Source organism: Propithecus coquereli, unplaced genomic scaffold, assembly GCF_000956105.1.
Source record: "Propithecus coquereli isolate 6110/MARCELLA unplaced genomic scaffold, Pcoq_1.0 Scaffold119, whole genome shotgun sequence".
NCBI lineage: Eukaryota > Metazoa > Chordata > Mammalia > Primates > Indriidae > Propithecus > Propithecus coquereli.
The window spans coordinates 8,064,840-8,083,598 of record NW_012135969.1 but is presented as its reverse complement, the minus strand read 5'-3'; the positions used below and the strand labels follow the sequence as shown (position 1 = coordinate 8,083,598).

Sequence of the window (18,759 nt, the reverse complement as noted above, 5' to 3'; positions counted from 1 at the left end):
GTCCCAGCTACTTGGGAGGCTGAAGGAGTAGGATCACTTGAGCCCAGGCGTTTGAGGTTGCAAGGGAGCTATCATGACACCACTGCACTCTAGCCCAGGCAACAAAGTAAGACTCTATCTTCAAAAAAAAAAAATCTTTTACCAAAAAAAAAAAAAAACCACCATTAAGCAAGCATGTTAGAAGTACTTAAAAACTTGAAGTTAGGTGCAGTGACACAAGCCTATAGTCCCAGCTACTTGGGAGAGAGGGTGAAGTGGGAGGATCACTTGAGCTCAGGATTTCAAGGCCCAGACTGGGCAACATAGCAAGACCCTGTCTTAAAAAAAATAAAAATTAAAAAATATGTACACTTAATAAAATGTGGTATATGTATATCATGGAGTACTACTCAGCCACAAAAAACAATGGTGGGAACTAACACACTTCTTGTATTATCCTGGATGGAGCTGGAGCCCATTCTTCTAAGTAAAGTATCACAAGAATGGAAAAACAAGCACCATAGGTACTCTCCATTAAATTGGTACTAACTGATCAACACTTATGTGCACATATGGAAGTCACATTCATCTATGGAAGTAACATTCATTGGGTGTTTGGCAGGTGGGAGTGGGGAGGAGGGGATGGGTATATTCACACCTAATGGGTGCTGTTCGCAGTGTCTGGGGATGGGCACTGTAGCTCTGACTCAGGCAGTGCAAAGGCAATATATGCAATCTAAACATTTGTACCCGTGTAATATTCTGAAATTTAAAAAAAGAAAAAAAAAGAATTTTGCTTTTCCATTCTATATATATTTTCTATAGGCAATATGCCATTGTTTTTCAATAATATTGTTATTGTTTAAGGCTCTATAAGGAAATCTCTAGACTTTGTGACAAACAAATTTGTTATCAATAATGAAACTGAAAACTTGGCTGTAGAATCCTTCATGTTCTTTGCCTTAAAATAAAATTTAAACAACCTTCAAAAAATATATGTATATATATATACACATGGCTGAACACAGTGACTCATGCCTGTAATCCCAGCACTTTGGGAGGTCAAGGCAGAAGAATCACTTGAGGCTGGGAGTTCAAGACCAGCCTGTGCAACATAGCAAGACCTCATCTCTTAAAAAAAAAAAAATTTAGCTGGATTTGGTGGCAAGTGCCTGTAGTCCTAGCTACTTGGGAGGCTGAGGTGGGAGGATCACTTGAACCCAGGAGTTTGAGGTTACAATGAGCCACTGCACTCCAGCCTGGGCTAGAGATCGAGACCCTATCACAAAAAAAAAAAAAAAACAACAAACACCATAAGTGAAGTATAAATGACAAACTGGGAGACCATATTTGTAATATATTATTTCTATCTGTCCCTAAAAACATAAAGAATATATAGTATACGTGAAGAACTCTCAAAAAGTGAAGAAAAGAAAAATCCTATAGAAAAATGGGCAAAAGATGCAAGCAACTGGCAAAAAAAGATGTAAAAAAAGAAAATGGTCCTTAACATATAAAAAGATATCCAACTTCAGTGATAAGAGAAATACAAAACAAAACTAAACTGCGATACCATTTGTATTAATATTAATCATGTCCTGTTGTTCTGATGTCCTGACATCTGGAGCCCTACTGGCCCTCCCAGGGCTAGCCAATTCCTAGCATAGTGAATGACTCACCTGCGAGCATGCCTTCCATATACAAATAACCGACCCAGCGTGCATACCCCAGCCACCTCCACTGTCTGCCTCTCACAGGACTGTCAACACTCTGGACCGCTATTCACCTGCCCTAAACAGCCCAGGGCTAAGTAGCAGAAAACTAGGGGCAGCCCCTATACCCCGGAGCCCACTGAAATCATTCAAACCAGCCAATCTTACACCTGCTTAGCCCACTCACCTGCCTCATCCATTCCTTCCCATGAAATAAAGGCTTTTGTCCACGTTTCCCCCTCGGTGCTTCCCCGTGTGGCCCTGTGTGGCATGGTGCGCCTCCTCTTTTGGAAACTGTGAGCAACAAACTGTCTTTTCAATGTCAGTCACCTCCTGATCTGTTGGTCTCGCCACACCTAAATAATAACAAACCGTATATTTGACATTCCATTTCTTACCATCTGATTGGCAAAAATACAAAGCTTGACAACACACTGTTGGTGAGGCTCTGGGGAAATAGCCACTCTCATTCATGGCTGGTGAAAATGCAAAATGGTTACACTTCATGGACGGAAATTTGGTAATGTCTAACAAAACTACATATGTGTTTACTTTTTGACTCATGAATTCCACTTCTAGGGACTTACCCAGAAAATACACCTCTAACAGCACAAAAACACATAGCCAAAGCAGCATTGTTTGTACTTGCAAAATATTGAAAACATCCTAAATGCCTATTATCTGTTGGATAACTTACAGAATACCCACATTATTGAGCGAGGAGTGAGAAAGAGCTCTATGATCTGGTATGGAATGATTTCTGGGATATACTGTTTAGTGCAACAAAGAACAGTAGAAAAGAATGTATGTAGTATCTTTTATATATAAAGGAAATCATAAGAAAATATAGATCTACCTGTTTAATTTTGCAAAAAGAAATATAGGAAAGATGAGTCAGAAACTAATGAGATTAGTTTCCTCTACGGGGTAGATGGGAACGAAATGGACAGGATGAAAGGGTTAAATGACACTTTTAAAAATGTCAGTGTTTGTTCTGCAGTGATGGGCCTTGGAAAAACAAAACAACAAAAAATCAATGTGCATGTGGTTTTGACTGTACTTACAGAGCTATGCTAATGTTTTATTTATATGCTCAGAAACAATAAATCAACAGGGACTGGAAAGAATCCGAATATATAAACAGAAACAATGAACCTAACTATATTTCAAATGAGCAATTCTGAAACTACTTTCTGTGTATTGTAGGATTGAGCAAAGAGTAAGTATATTAAAGATGCCAGGAGCCAGATTCCCCACTGCTGGAGAGGACAGTTACAATATGGAATGGAAGAAGCTAGGCCAAGGAACACCAAGGACTTTGGCAACCGCAGAATCGGGGAGAGGCATAAACAAATTCTCCCTCAGAGCCTTCGGAAGGAACCACCCTGCCAACACCTTGGGTTTTGGGTTTCTGGCCTCTAAAGCTGTGACAGAATAAATTTCTGTTGTTTGAAAGAAAGAAAGAAAGAGAGAAGAAAAAAGAAAGAAAGAAAAGAAAGAGAAAGAAAGAAAGGGAGGAAGGAAGGGAGGGAGAAGGGAAGGAAAGGAAGGAAGGAAGGAAGAAAAGGAAGGAAAGAAAACGAAAGAAAGAGGGAGAGAGGGAAGGAGAGAGGGAGGCAATACGAAAGGAAGGCAAGCAAGCTAGGGAGAGCCCTGTGGTGTTGGAATGAAATTGGAAGTATGAATTTGTGGTCTTAGATAGGGCATTTATTATAGGTCATTAAGTATGAAATGTCCGACTTTGAATCAAAAGTGTAGTTTATCATATCTCAAACGAGAAGCAATACAATTAATCAAAGTATGCACCTAACTGTCAACACAGTTTTGCCATCTTAACGGTAGCTTGTTTATGCCAGCAGTGAAGAAGCCTGGAGAGCGAGTGGCAATAAAATTGCAAAAGGCATTTTTTCCACAGCTTGTTGAGAATTGAATATTTTTCCTTGCAAGAAGTGGTCCAGGCCCGGCACGGTGGCTCATGCCTGTAATCCTAGCTCTCTGGGAGGCCGAGGCGGGTGGATTGTTTGAGCTCAGGAGTTTGAAACCAGCCTGAGCAAGAGCAAGACTCCGTCTCTACTAAAAATAGAAAGAAATTGGCTGGACAACTAAAAATATATAGAAAAAATTAGCCGGGCATGGTGGCACATGTCTGTAGTCCCAGCTACTCGCGAGGCTGAGGCGGGGGGATTGCTTGAGCCCAGGAGTTTGAGGTTGCTGTGAGCTAGGATGATGCCACGGCACTCTAGCCCGGGCAACACAGTGAGACTCTGTCTCAAAAAAAAAAAAAAAAAGAAGTGGTCCAAAGCCTGGAAGAAGTGGTAGTCAGTTGGCGCAAGGTCTGATGAATATGGTGGATGGCAGAGAGTTTCCAAGTCCAGCCTCTGTAGTTTGAGCAGCATTGTTTGTGCGACATGTGGTGGTGGAGCGTTGTCTTGCAAGAGGATCGGCCTGTCTCTATTGACCAATCCCGGCTGCTTAATCGCAAGCATCCTCATCATTTCATCCAACTGGTTGCAGCAGACTTCCACTGTAATGGGTTGACCAGTTTTCATGAAGCTGTAGTGGATAATACCAGCGCTGGACCACCAAACAGACACTATTAGCTTTTTTTGATGAATATTTGGTTTTGGACTGTGTTTCAGCACTTCATCTTTATCCAACCATTGTGCCCAATACTTGTGATTGTCAAAAAGAATCCCCCACCTTTCTATGGTGTAGAAATGATTTGCCTTTATGTCGTGACAGCAAAGAAAGCCAAGCTTCGAGACGATTTCTCTTCTGATGCTCATTTAGTTCTTGCGGAACCCATCTACCCAGCTTCTTTATCTTGTCCATTTGTTTCAAATGGTCCAATATTATTAGAATATAGTAACGTCAAACCTTGCTGCTAAATCACGCGTTGAGATGGATTCGCTTCCACTACAGCTTTCAACTCATCATTATCCACCTTGGTCTCAGGTCACCCACGTGGCTCATTTTCAAGATTAAAATCACCAGAACAGAACTTCTCAAACCATCAACCTACTGTGAGTTCATTAGCCATATCCTTCCCAAACGCTTGTTGATATTTCGAGCTATTTGCGCTGTTGCATTGGTTCCATGACAGAACTCATATTTGAAAATGACACGAATTTTTGACTCATGCATGGTTTCACAAAAATTGCTCTAAAAAAAATTTGAAAGATAATCACAAGCCAAAACATGGGTTTGCAAGGCTGAGGGTGTACCTTCACAATAAAAATAAAACAAGAAGTGTCAAAGTGAAATGTCAGAGATATCAACTGTCAAACTTAGTACTTAAAGAAATCGGACATTTCATACTTAATAACCTAAAACAATATATATTTATACACACACACAAAAAGAAAAATAACTTAGATTGACTTAAAAATATATGTACAGAAATAGATATCTGTTTCTGTGTGTGTGCATATGTGTACATGTTCCTAGCTCTGCACACTGAAAGAACCTGGAAGCAATGTCATCTCCATAGCAGTGACCACACCTATTCCTCGCTAAAAAGAACCAGGTTCCTTGGAGAAATGCCTGATTCCAGGACCGGGGCGGAACATCTTGATGTGCCAGAAAATAGGAAAGTGCTCATAAAATGATGGGGATATGTCAAAGGATGTGGGAAATAGCCGTAAGGATAAAGCACTGAATCAAGTTGGGATAAGTTAAGCATCAAAATAATGATAGTGATGAGTTATGATCCATTGAATAAAATAAGAATCCACGAGTCCGTACTGATTAGTGAATGAATGAGTGAATGAGAAGGCAGGCTCTTCCTTAGACTATCGAATAATTAATGTAGAAAGAATAACGGAATTAGACAATCACCATTTTGCAATCATCACAGTAACAACTGATTCAGGCCAAAATCATGGATGGATGCTAAAAACTAAAGTGTGAAGCTTTGAGAAGAATGGGATATCTACGTGGTCTCACAGTATCTCCCAGCAAATTACATATTAGTTAACAAAGGGTGTCAGGTCCAGCCTCTTGGCAGACTGTTGTCCTGGTTCTTTGGCTCCTTGCTTGGAAAATTCACAAGTGGGGCCAGTGTGACGGAGTGACCACAGAAAGGAAGCAATTCCACACAAACAGCTTTTATTGCAGAAAAGGAGGGGGCTATGCAAAGCGAGAGGACGTTCCAGAGAGGAACAGATCAGTCTCCACCAGTGGAGAAACACTTTGAGGACTCCCAGGTGGTTTCCTTTTATTGGCCTGGTCCAGGGAGGGGCTTACGGGAGGTGTGGGAGGTTACCAGATGATTGACATACATGGTTGACAGCTGTTCCTATAATAAAGTTGCAGCTCCGCAGGTGTGTGTGCTTCAAACCCTCAAGTTCCTGCTCTTAGCAGTTGTGAGCTGCATTTTCCAGCAGTCCCTTCCCCGCCCTCCCCTTCTCCACACTAGGAACCGCCCTCCTGGCCTGTATCTGCCACCTGCAGATTTGGTCCCTGCCTAACAAGGGGAAAAGTCTAACTTCACAGTGGGAAAGCCTGGCAGTTACCTCCTTACACAAGAAAGTCACCGTCCCCAAAACGGGACAAACCAACATGTGCCTCCTGATATCATGCACTAAGACCGACCCCAAATCACTTGTTATTCCTGCCAAAAATGCATAATCTAAGTCTAATCATGAGAAAACCTCAGACAAACCCGACTGAAGGACAAATAACAAAATTACTGGCTCAGACACTTCAAAAATGCCAAGGTCACGAGAAATAAAGACAGGCTGAAGAACTCTGGATTAAAGAAACTAAAAAGACATGGAAATTAAATGCAAGGCATGATCCTGAATTGGATCCTGGACCAGGAAAAAAAAACCTAAAAAGGATATTCTTGGGCTAATTGATGAAATGCGAGTATGGACTGTGGTTAAGCCAATGGTAGAACATCAAGGTCGGATTTCCCGATTTTGATCATTATGCCTGGATATGTAAGAGGACATCCTTGATATCAGGAAATACAGTTTGAAATCGTTAGGGGTAAAGGAGCAAGATGTCTACAACTTACTCTCGAATGGCTCAGGGGGGAAAATGTGTGTGTCATACATACACATACATATGCACACATATATACACATATACACATATACACACGTATACACACATACTGAGAGAGAGAGGAAGTAAATGTGGCAAAATGTTATTAATTGGTAAAGGGTATATGTTCTTGCAACTTTCTATAAATCTGAAACTATATCAAATAAAAAGCTACCTCCCACAGGCATGGGCCGCACACACACAAAAGTTAATGCATAAATAAAAGGGCCCACTAAATTCTCAGCATAAAAATGAGAAAAGACACACGCCAAGGCCTCTGTGGCAGTTGACTGCCCCCCCAAGAAGCACTTTGCCTTCTTCTTTGCAAATGGGCTCTGGTTTTTAGTACTATTTGATGTTTTAAACTAGAACATGTAATATTTGATTTAAAAAACTAAAATTAATTTTAAAAGTGTCCCCAAAACAAGAAAAAAGCGAGTGCTGTGGTGTGAATGAGTGAATGGATGAATGGATGAGTCAATGAATAGGGGAGTGAGTAAATGAACGGACAGCGCAGAGCAAGGTGGGAATGCACCAGGCTCCCCCGCAGAGCGCCAGGCCTTCCCATCTGCTTGCCCTGCAGCTGGAGGTTCAGGATGCCTCTTTTCATGGCTGCCCACACCCTGCAGCCAGGCTTCTTTCCCACTCTCAGGAGGCCAGGCCAGGGGTTCCTGCTACTTCCTTCTCTCTGCTGGCCTCACCCTCCTCCATTCCTTGCAGGGGAGGCAGTGGCAGCCTGGCAGCCGGGTGACCCAGGTCTAGTGCCAGGCCTGTGCCTGGCTGGCCACGTGTCTATCGGTAAGCATTTCACTTCCTTAGGCCTCAGTTTCCCCATTTGCTCCTTAAGCGGTCTGGCCAAATCAGTGGTTCTCAACCTTCTTGGCTGCACATTAAAATCTGCTGGGGACCTTTTAAAAATTCCGGAGCCAGACTGCACCCCAGACCAACTAAGTCAGCCTCTTTGTAGGGTGGGACCCAGGCAGCTGTAGTTTTTAAAGCTTCCCAGTGATATCAATGCACAGCTAAGTTTGAGAGCTGGTGGGCTGTGATCTCCGTGGTTCCCTCCCGCTTGTTGGTGCTGAGGTCTTCTGTCTCGAGAGGGTTAAATGAAATATGAGAGTCACTTGAATATCTGGGTCCCTATCCCAGCACCTCCTTCTGTCCTCATTCCACCGTTGAGGTGACAGCCCTACAGACCAAGGACTTTGACCAGCCCTACACCCTTCTTGAACCTTCTACTCCAGCCTCCACCTGCTCCATTTTGATGTTTACGATCAAGGAATCCAGGATCCTCGCCAAGACAGCCTCCCCAGGTATGGTCCAGGGTCTTCCTGCATCCTTCTTGTCATGCACAGCTGCTGAGGAAGGAGCTGGGAGAAAAGGGAGAGAGAACTGGGCAGTAGGGGGAGCCTGTTCAATCCCAGAAACTTTGGTTTTTCTTGCCCCCGATGTAGTAGCTGCCAAGCTTTTCCAAGGAGGGCCTGACCCCGACCTAGGGCTTGGCTGGGTGCCTGGCTGTGCCTCCCAGGCCTCCCCTCCCAAGGATGCCATTCCCTTATGTGAGTACTATTGGTACCAGTGGACACGGCCTGAGTAGAGAGTCAAGACCCTGGAACTTCAGGACCTTCCTTCACTTGCATCACCCTGCGCAAGTCTTACACCACCCTTGAGCTCAGTTCGCCTATCTATGAATAACAAAAATGACTCTGCCCTATCCCACTGGGCTCATAACAAGAACATGTTGTTTCATTGCAGACGGATGTGTTGAGCCTTTAGAAAGTGCTTTTTATTTGGTTGGGAGCTTGGGCACAAATGCGAGAGGGGCTGCTGATCTGACAGACCAGCGCTGACCCATGGCGGAACCCAAACAGGATGTCCGGGAAAAGCCAGCAGGAGAGTCTGGGAGTCCTGTTCCCAACACAGTCCTCAAGGAGGATGGGGAGAGGGGGCTGGGGAAGGCTGGGGCAGGGGTGGTGCTGTGGCCAGCAGGGCACGTGGCCTCCCCGACTCTGCAGTGCTGTAGCCAAGAGCAGAGCTCCTGGACCGAGGGTCCTTTCAGGGGGCGGCGAGTACCAGTAGCTGTAAGAGACAGCGATGCCTGTGCCCACCAGAGCCAGGAGCAGTCAGGCCGTCCATGCACCTTCTCATTACTTCCTGCAGTCCTGCCTGTCAAGGGCGTGCTTCCTGTCCTCTGTGAGACACTGTCCATCCAGACGGATCTGAGACATTAATCAGAGAGTAAAATGCTTTCAAACCTGGGGGATGAGGCTGGGGAAGTTCTCACGCTGTGTGTTGGTTGAGTCAGCGGAGGCGGGAAGGCCTTGTTCCAGGTCTGTGGCGGCCTGGGAGAGGGGCCACAGCGCTGAGCCACCTCCAGGGCTTGCAGCGGAAGGGCAAAGGTAAGACTCTGCAGATGCCTGAGGACTAGGGGAAGGGACATTATTCCTGTCCTGGGAGGGGACTGAGCTGGGTGAGGAGTGTCATTTCTGGGGAGGCATTTGGCAGGGCGGCACAAGCAAGGCCCACTTCACGAGCCTGAGATCAGCGCAGTCGCCTCAGGCTCGTGATTTAATGTTCTGTGGTCGCTGGTTTGTCGTAATTTTGGCTTTGGATTTGTTTTGTAGGTGGAGTCAGGTGTGACAGTGGAGCACGTGCCGGGGGTTGGGAGCTGGAGGCTCTGTTCACGCACGTGGGCTCCACACCCAGGCCAGCCCCACCACTGCTGTGACCCGCTGCCAGAGTCCCTCATTCCGCGGTAAGGGGCAGCAGTGCCACCGCATGCCGTGAGGGCAACTGCAGGGAAAGGGTGGGGACCCCTCGCCCACCCCCATCCCAGCAGCCGGTGCATTCAGGTGAGGAGGTCAAAATCCCCTGGGGGTCACCCACCTGCCCTGGGCTAGCGTTGTGGGAAGGGGAGAGACTGGCTTCATCCTTGTCTTCCTTTTGCACTCGGCTTCCACAAAGTACGCGACCAGCCCTGGTCACATCCAGGTCCTGCCGTTTACTAACTTGAGCAAGTTACTTCACCTTTCAGCCTCAATTGTCTTGTCTGAAAAAGGAAATAATAATGTCCATACCCTGCAAGATTGAGGAGAGTGAGGTTTTTCTTTTTTTTCTTTTCCAAAATGTAAGTCTGATTATGACAGCTTCCCGCTGAAAACTATAATGGCTTGGCGGTGTTCCAGGATAAAGACCAAAACCTTCCATCTAGACCAGTCCTGTCCAATAGAAGTGCAATGCAAGCCACGTATGTAGTGGCCACATTTTAAAAAGTATAAACAGGCGAAACCAATTTTCATATTATTAATTCACTCAACATATCCAAACCATTATCAACATATAATCTGTATGAAAAATAAAAAACTTCTTCCTTACCGCCTTTGAAATCCAGTGTGTATTTTACACTTAGAGCATATCTCATTCCATGTGACAAGGGGCTACCACTCATAACTCCCAAACCTGGTCCCTGCCACGTTCTCTGCCCTGCAGCCAGGTTGAAGTGCTTCCCGTTCCCTCCCCACCGGGTCTTTGCTGAGGCTGTTCCCGGACCTGTGGAAAGCTCTTCACCCTCTGGATCTAGTTAAGCTTCTCGACTTTCAGGGAAGCCTTCCTTGACCCCTTACGTGCCTTCATGATTGTATTTCACCTTCTCCACACACCCCCCAATTGTGATTTCCCAGTTATTAACATCTCTCTTCTGCTGGCCTGTAAACTCCAGGACAGGGACATCTTTGGGGTTTTTTGATCCTTTCCCCAGGGCTTAGCCCAGTGCCTGGTGCAGAGGAGGCTTTCAACGTGTCCAGTGGGTATTTTAAGAAACAGAGAAGTATGTAAAAGCCTGGCATATGCAAAGTGCTCCGTAAATATCCGCTCCCTTCCCATCCCTCTGGGCGAGAAAATTTCTCCCTATAAAGGGACCTTTCTGACTGTGTAACTCTGCTAGAGAACTGAAGACACAAAGCACGTGGTGCTGAAAATATTTAAGTAGAAACTCGAGCTAAGCACATGGATTATAAATATTTCTTCCCCAGATTACGCACCATTTAAAAATACTGCCTCAGCTCCTTTTCATGATTTGGGCGGTGATTTCGGAAAATTACTCTTCCAGACAGAAAGTAATTGCTGCCCTTTCCCTGACTTGCTTTTTCCCTAAAGTGAAGGTGAAACATCGTTGTCCCTTGTCTGGCACACAGCCAGATGCCGAGGCCCTGCCGCTTCTCAACTCTTTCCCAATTCTCTCCCAGGTGAATATAAACAAGACGACACAAATCCATGCATGTCGACTGACGCGGGTGATAATGCCAAACCTGTTGACACCTGTCTAGGTGAGGACTCAGCCCCTAGATCATGTGACCATGTTGCAAAGCCAAACTCAACATTTGGTTTCCTCCAAATGGACCCTTAGTTCATACTGCTCCTTCTCAGGACAGTTAAGTTGGAAGACTCAAATAAATGCCACTATCCAAAAAGGTGGGTGAATTATTCTATTTCTCAGGGCCTACCTCTCACTGGAGTTATGGGGAACGGGGTGATTTATACCTCTGCACAATGGCTTCCTTAAGAAGGGCCCAAGGCTATGCACATTTCCCTTGAAGCTGTCCAGATAACCAGCAAGGTATAAACTCCTGTGAATTGCCCGAAGGTGATACATTTAAGCATCCATTGCGTATTTTAAATCCTTGGCTGGCTTCAAACTGCATGGTGTTCATGTTGGAGATAGTGGGGGCATACATCCCAGAGCTTGCTCAGCTCTCCAAGAAGCCTCAGCCAAGGAAAACTATGTACCTACGAAAACTCCATGTCTACTTATTACTCAGATTTTAGGATTACCTATGCTGTAATAATATTGAAAATCTTTAATGGGTATTTTCTTTTACAAACCATATTCGAATTTATGGATGCTAGAGCTGGTGCTTCAAGTCAGAATTCAGAACCCCAAAGAAAATGACTTCATTGAAATTGAACTTAACAGACAAGCGCTGAGTTATCAAAACCTACTAAAAGTGAGTTGCTGTGAACTGGGAATTAATCCAGAGCAAGTGGAGAAGATCGGAAAGCTACCAAACACACTGCTCAGAAAGGTAGGGTTTGTAAGTTTCTAAATGTGGAGTTTTTGTGAGTAAAATTATGTTCTGTGGTGCCAATCATTTATTTAGCTTTTGTACTTCCGACATGAAACGAAATTAAAGACACTGGAAATTTTGGCTGCAGAATGGCCAAATATGGTAGCTAGGTCATTTTCAGTCTGGTGCTTTCAGAGATTTGCACACCTAATCCCTAAACCCTTTAAAAACCTCTGAGTGACAAGGACTCTCCCAATTTGAGACTCTAGTTCAGTCTGGGAAGGGTGGCTCATGCACACCTATAATCCCAGCACTTTGGGAGGCAAGGCGGGAGGATCACTTGAGGCAGGAGTTCAAAACTAGCCTGGGCAACATCGTGAGACTCCACTGCTACAAAATTAAGAGAAATTAGCCGGGCATGGTGGCACGAGCCTGTAGTCCCAGCTATGTGGGAGGGTGAGGCAGGAGGATTGCTTAAGCCCAGGAATTCGAGGTTGTAGCAAGCTATGATGATGCTACCGCACCCCAGCCAGGTAACGGAGCTAAACACTGTCTCTAAAAAAAAAAAGAAAAAAAAAATCATGCCCTGGTTTAAAGTCTCTTCCTGAAACCTGCAATAGGAGCCCCACCACCCCCGCCCAACAACAAACAAAAACCCATTCTCAACTGCTAACATAGTTTACCATGGATAAAGAAAAAACAATACAGAAATATCTTAAGAGTTTAGGCAAGAACCCAAGATGCTGGCCCATACTGAGCCCTTTTTATTTTAATAATTTCAGTTATTTATTTGTAAACCACTGTTTCTTTTCCACATCAAGGACAAAGACATTCGAAGACTACAGAACTTTCAGGAAGTGGAACTCATTTTACTGAAAAATGGAAGCACTGAATAGAATACACACCATCTCTGATAGAGAAACCCTGCTACAATAGCAATGCCGCAAAAATGACTTATTAAATAACCCAGGAAAAATCCTGAATCATTATTTCGTAAATAATGAAGTCTGGATGCATTTATCACTTTGGCTAACTTCATGTGTGAACTCTGGAAAACTATTTCCTCATCTCCAACTTCTCTGGGCTGGGAGAATTAAGTTCAAAGTGTTCTGAAAAACAGCCTCAGAAGAAAACTGCAAGATGTGATACCTAGAGCATGTTTATTGTGTAGAGTTGCACCCCAATCCTGGTCAGGTGTAGTTATTACGCCCTCTGGGATTCAGCCAGGACAAATGGCCAGGGTCTCCTCACATGAACCCCACGTGGGCAGGGTGAGCCCATGGGGCTGGGAAAGCCAGGGCCCACTTGGCAATACCGCCTGAACCTGTGCTCTCCGTTCAAAAACCGTCTCATACTATCCCTTCCTATTTACGCTTTGTAACTCACCATAGCCTCTTACGGTAAGAGTACTTACAAAAATGGCATGATTTATATGACTTGAATAAATACCTCCGAGGCTATTTCTTACATACAACTTATAAAAGAGCCACTGCATGGCCCGCACAACTGAACTCTACTTAAAAAAAAAACAGGCCGGGCGCAGTGGCTCACACCTGTAATCCTAGCACTCTGGGAGGCCTGAGGCGGGCGGATTGTTTGAGCTCAGGAGTTCGAAACGCTTTGTAACTCACCATAGCCTCTTACGGTAACTCTACTAAAAATATAAAGAAATTAATCGGACAGCTAAAAATATACAGAAAAGATTAGCCGGGCATGGTGGCACATGCCTGTAGTCCCAGCTACTCGGGAGGCTGAGGCAGGATTGCTTGAGCCCAGGAGTTTGAGGTTGCTGTGAGCTAAGCTGACGCCACGGCACTCTAGCCCGGGCAACACAGTGAGACTGTCTCAAAAAAAAAAAAAAAAAAAACAGCTGTGCCCTCAGGAGCACCTGGCTCAAAGGTGGGCTGTCGTCACGTCCCATGCTAGGTCCCCAGCACACTACCTAGCATCCTTCTGGCTCAGTTCTCTTGCTAACTTCTAGTTAATAACTGCTTACACCTTGCTTATAAGCACTCAGGCCACTTGACCCTACGTACCAGCTTTTATTAACATACACCAGCATCACTTCTTTGCAAATCTGTTCCTCACAGACTATGAAGTCATCTCTAATCCTTATGGAAGAGGTATAAATACGAGAGCTCCTTACGGGCAAGCACAAGGTCTTACTTGTGTTCCCAGTACATAAAATAGGCCACTGCTCCCTCATCTCCAACTTCCCTGTAGCTCAGCTTGGGCGAAGGGTGGGGAAGGGACACACAGGCGTAACGTGAACGTACCTGACCCGACTGTCCCAAACAGACGAAAATGGTTAGCGAGGGAGAAGTCTGTACTGTTTCATTGGTGCAATGTAATGAGTGAATGTCAGAGTCTGCAATGTGCTCGGCGGCCATGGTCTCTCGTGGTAAGAGCACTTCAGCATCCAGCGTAGCACAGCACCCAAGTCACGCTTTTGAAAGACAGCACAGCCCCTAACGCAGCCAGCTGAGGGCTCAGTGCTGGGAGACTGTGACAGGGGGTGACACAAGTCAACCCGCAAGTGACACCATTCTAAGTTATTTACAATTTTGTTTTGAATAATAAGGAAAAGGTAGGCAGCGGCTCGGGATTGGTTATGTGAATGGCCCCAAATCACCATTTGTGGGAAAATGAGATTTTTAGGTTGTGTTTAAATGAACACGGTAGAATAGATTTGAAAAAAAAAATCCCTGTTGGGAGGAAAGCTTACGCCATATGCTGATTGAACCCAAACAAGTGTCACCTGGTGGTTAGTTACAATAAGATCAATGAGGGCAACAATTTAATCATCACAGTGCTGACAGGCAAATTCAGTACCTGCTCTAACACAGCCCACACGCAAAAACATGACAAGCACAAATGGTCTTGAGGTTGCTGATTTTAAGTAAAAAAAATCTGAAGGGCTTCAAGAGTAATTTTGATCATGCATTGTTTGTAAACACTAGTTTCTGAGTAAGGCGCAATTCCATCCAAGTATTTTAAAATCATTTTTTAAGTGCAATTTATCAGGTACCAGAATGCTATCCTAAAAAGGTCCAGAACACATTTAGGTTAAAATAAAATACGGATGTTCTAGAATTCTTACTTGCTCACAACTACTTTGACTTATGATTAATGGAGCGGACTGGCAACTCACAGCACTGGCCCTTTCCCCTCTTCCTCCTCAGTCACAGCGGTATGTATGACAGCCCTGAGCGCGCCGCTGCTGCAGTGGAGACAGGCTCCAGTAGGGGGGCGAGCTGCACCTACTTTGCTCCTGATTTATCCAAAGTTATCAGATACGACCTGGCACACAGGAGCACTAAGGGATGTGCCGAACGAACTCACAACAGCCAAGCCCTGAGCTCACCTGGAGACGATCCAAGTCTCACCTGGGAACGCTACTGGCGGGTAAGAGGATTACGGTGAACTGATGACACGGGGCCCTGGCTACATGAACCCTACAAATCTGCAGGTGCATTTCAAGTTTCAATCACTTCCCTCCTTTTAAAGAGTAAAAATTTTGTTAACACTTCATGGTGCCCCTATTAAAATTAGAACAAGGCCAAAAGCAGCAGCCCCTCTGAGGTGATCATCTTGAGCAAGGCGGAAGAGTACTGCTCAGCCTAGCAGTTTCCCTTCCTGAAATAGCATAGATCTGAGAGAAAAGATTCTTTGGAAGCTGCCTGGACAGGAGAACAAAAGCAACAGCTCCCTGGCGGGCATTCAAATTGTCAAGATAAAAATAGGCTAACACACGGAAAACACATTTAGATTGTCTTCCCAGCTTTTAAAGAACAATTAAGACCCTAAATTTGACAGTTCAAGAAACAGTACCTTTGAAAGTTGCCACTCATTGAAAGAGGGTGAATTTTACAAAATACGTATCTATGTTATTAGTAACTACCTACACCAAGGTCTTTTCCCTTTAAAATTTAAATTTTATTAAGAAATATCATACACATAAAAGCACATAAACATACAGTTTGAAAAAGAAAATGCCCACCCAGCTTCAGAAATAGAGCATCGGCAGTTCCTCTGAAGACCCCTCTTTGCCCTGACGATCACATCTCCCACCATCCCTCCAACTCAACGGCTAACACCAAATTTTGTGTTAATCATCTTCCTGTTTTCATTTATCATGTATCTAACAGCCTATTTTTGACTTTCATAAAAATGGAACTGTCGTGGATGCATTCTTCTGTGCCTTGCTTTTGACCACTACATTGCTGAGATTCATCCATGGTTCACACGTGGAGCTGTGGTTCAGTTTCACTTCTGTGGAATTCCATCACAGGAATATACCACAATATTTATCCAACAGACTGCTCATGGGCATTTGGGTTTCCCCAGGTTTTCTTTTCTTTTCTTCCTATTACAAACGATGCTGATATAACATTTTTACATCCATCTCCTGGCACGCATGATAAAGAGTTTCTCTAGGGTATGTATCCAGGAGTGAATGGCACACCCAGTTACGCCAAACTGTTTCCCAAAGTTGCTGTTCCTAAACATTCTTAAATCTGTTGACAACTGATCTACTTGGAATAACTGAAGGGAAGCAACAGATCAACTATGAAACTCTCAAATTCCATTTTTAAAATAGAAAATTCAAAATTCTAATACAACAGTGAAAAATACATTTACTTCTCCGCTTTGGCTTACTTGAAACGTACTTTTAAAAACTACAGGTTCAACTTAAAAGTGCTACCTCCCATATCTCGAAATAAATGTTTTTGAATATTACTAAGTAAAAACAGCAAGACTCAGAACATATGGGTATACTGTCATATATTTTAAATGATCTATACATATGTTTATATCCCCCACCTCACATCACCCCACAAAAAATCCACTTGGAAGAATAACTGTTAACAGTAGTATCTCCTGGAGAAGGACAGAGGGACAGGAGTAAAAGGAGAGACATGGATCACTAAACACTTTTTTTTAACCGTGTGCAAGCATTACAATGGTAATACAAAATTTCAAAAATGCAGTCACCTGGGGTTCTTTCACAATCAGTCAGAAACTCAAACTTGAAACGCAACCCTGAATGAAGTCCAATCCCATAGAATGTATACACAATAACTTCTCAAGTGTTTTTTGTTTCATGCACATAATAGATGTTTAAAAACATATTCACATAGCTCATCTACAATGCATTCAAAAAAACACAACGAACGCGAGCTCAGAGAACTTCCACCATAAAATTTTTCAGTTTTTACATCTCTAAAAACTTTCATTAGAAGGTGGCTGAGCTCAATGCTTATGTGGTCCAAGTGTTGTCAGACCTTGGAAATAAGGTTAGTTATCCTCTGTGACACTATTTAAGGAAACAGATTGCCTGCAGGTGAGTAATGCTCTAAAGAGAGGGGTAAAAATATCTGAGCAGTATGACTAGGTTATTAAAAGCTCAAGATCAAGACAGCAAGATATTTCAACTGAAATCGAGAAATAAATGGACTGCAATCTCTTTGAAGAAAGAAAAAACATGTTTTAACAAAAAGGGACACGATACATAGAGTCTATTTCTACATTCCAGAGAAGATGCCTTGAGCAGCAGACTGGTCCTCTTGAGAGGTGCAATGGAAATTAAGCTATCAGACCAGTACCACAGTTTGATGGCTATGGCATTTAAAAGTTCATCCAATATGTTTTATATTAATGAACTGTTATTTAATGAATCTTTGTCTTTTAGATACATGCTTGGATTATTTACAGATTTAAATGGTAGGTCTGAGACTTGCACGAAAATGATACGGGTCAGTGGATACAAACACAAGCACACAGGAGGTAAAACTGGTCGTGATGGTAATGAGTTAATAGAGATTAATTATACTGTTCTACTTTTGTGTATGTCTTTACATTTCCAAAGCAAAAAGTTTTCTTTTTTAAAAAAAGGATCGACTGATTGCTGATTTCAATCTTACCAAATAATCTTCTGATAACTCACTCCCCTTAAATTTAGGCTCTCTAAAGAGAAAATACATTTACCAACTGACAATGTTTTAGTCTGCATGGCAGAAACATTTATTTCTTCTAGTAAATTGGCCTTTATATTGGCTTCTTATGAGCATGGCTAGCAAGGATCAGTTCCTTTTGAGCCAGATCAGTTCTGAGTGTAAATGGTATAAAACCCAACTTCTCAATCTCGGTAAGGCCACACTTTAGTCATGGACGTTCTGAGGGGCCAGGTCTCCCTGTCAAACCCTAAGTAACTTCAATCGTTATCCACAGAGGACACCTTTTCACACGAGCTCACGCACTGTATTTCATTCAAGTTAGCTACTGATTCTAGATGAAGAACAAATCTGGCATTTTAATATCTTAGATTTCTTATCTGTTTTTCTTAATATTCAGCAACAGAATATGATAAACTATCACTTTAAGTCCTTTAATGCTATAACCATAATCTCATCAAACTACACAAAGCAGAGCTTGGGAGCTGGCTGACTTGCCATTTGTTAGATTTTGTTTCTCATCTTATCTTAATCCGCGTGTGAATCGTCTCTTACAAATTTGGAGATAACCCCATTCATCTACTGCTGCATCTCCACCATCAGCTACCGAAGTCGGGAGGGCTCTGTCCCTGTATTTTCTCATACAGAGCCCCTAAAGTGGTGGCTTCATTATTTTCTAAAGTTTGTTGAAGGATTATTTTAGTAAATTCCATATCAATTCATTATACCTGCTAGAATGAACACAGTGGCCTAAGTCAGGCACTGGACCACGAGGCAGAGACCTGTAGTCCATGTTCTAGCACTCCATCAACATGAAGGCTCAGGACCCTGGGGAAGTCATTTAACCTACTACTCAATTTCTTTACCTAAAAAGTGGTGGCAGTATTTGAAAATTACAGATCATAAGGAATTGCTATGAGCGAGACATATGTGTGTGTGTAGGTATGTATGCAGTTGAGATAATACTTCAATACAGTTGAAGCTGGCTACAGATAGAAATAA

At 43.5% G+C, this 18,759-nt stretch overlaps 1 pseudogene; it reads left to right on the top strand.

The window, feature by feature from the left end:
- LOC105822881 overlaps nt 1-8,590 on the top strand; it is a 17,472-nt pseudogene extending 8,882 nt beyond the window's left edge.
- The last annotated feature ends 10,169 nt before the right edge of the window (nt 8,591-18,759 follow it).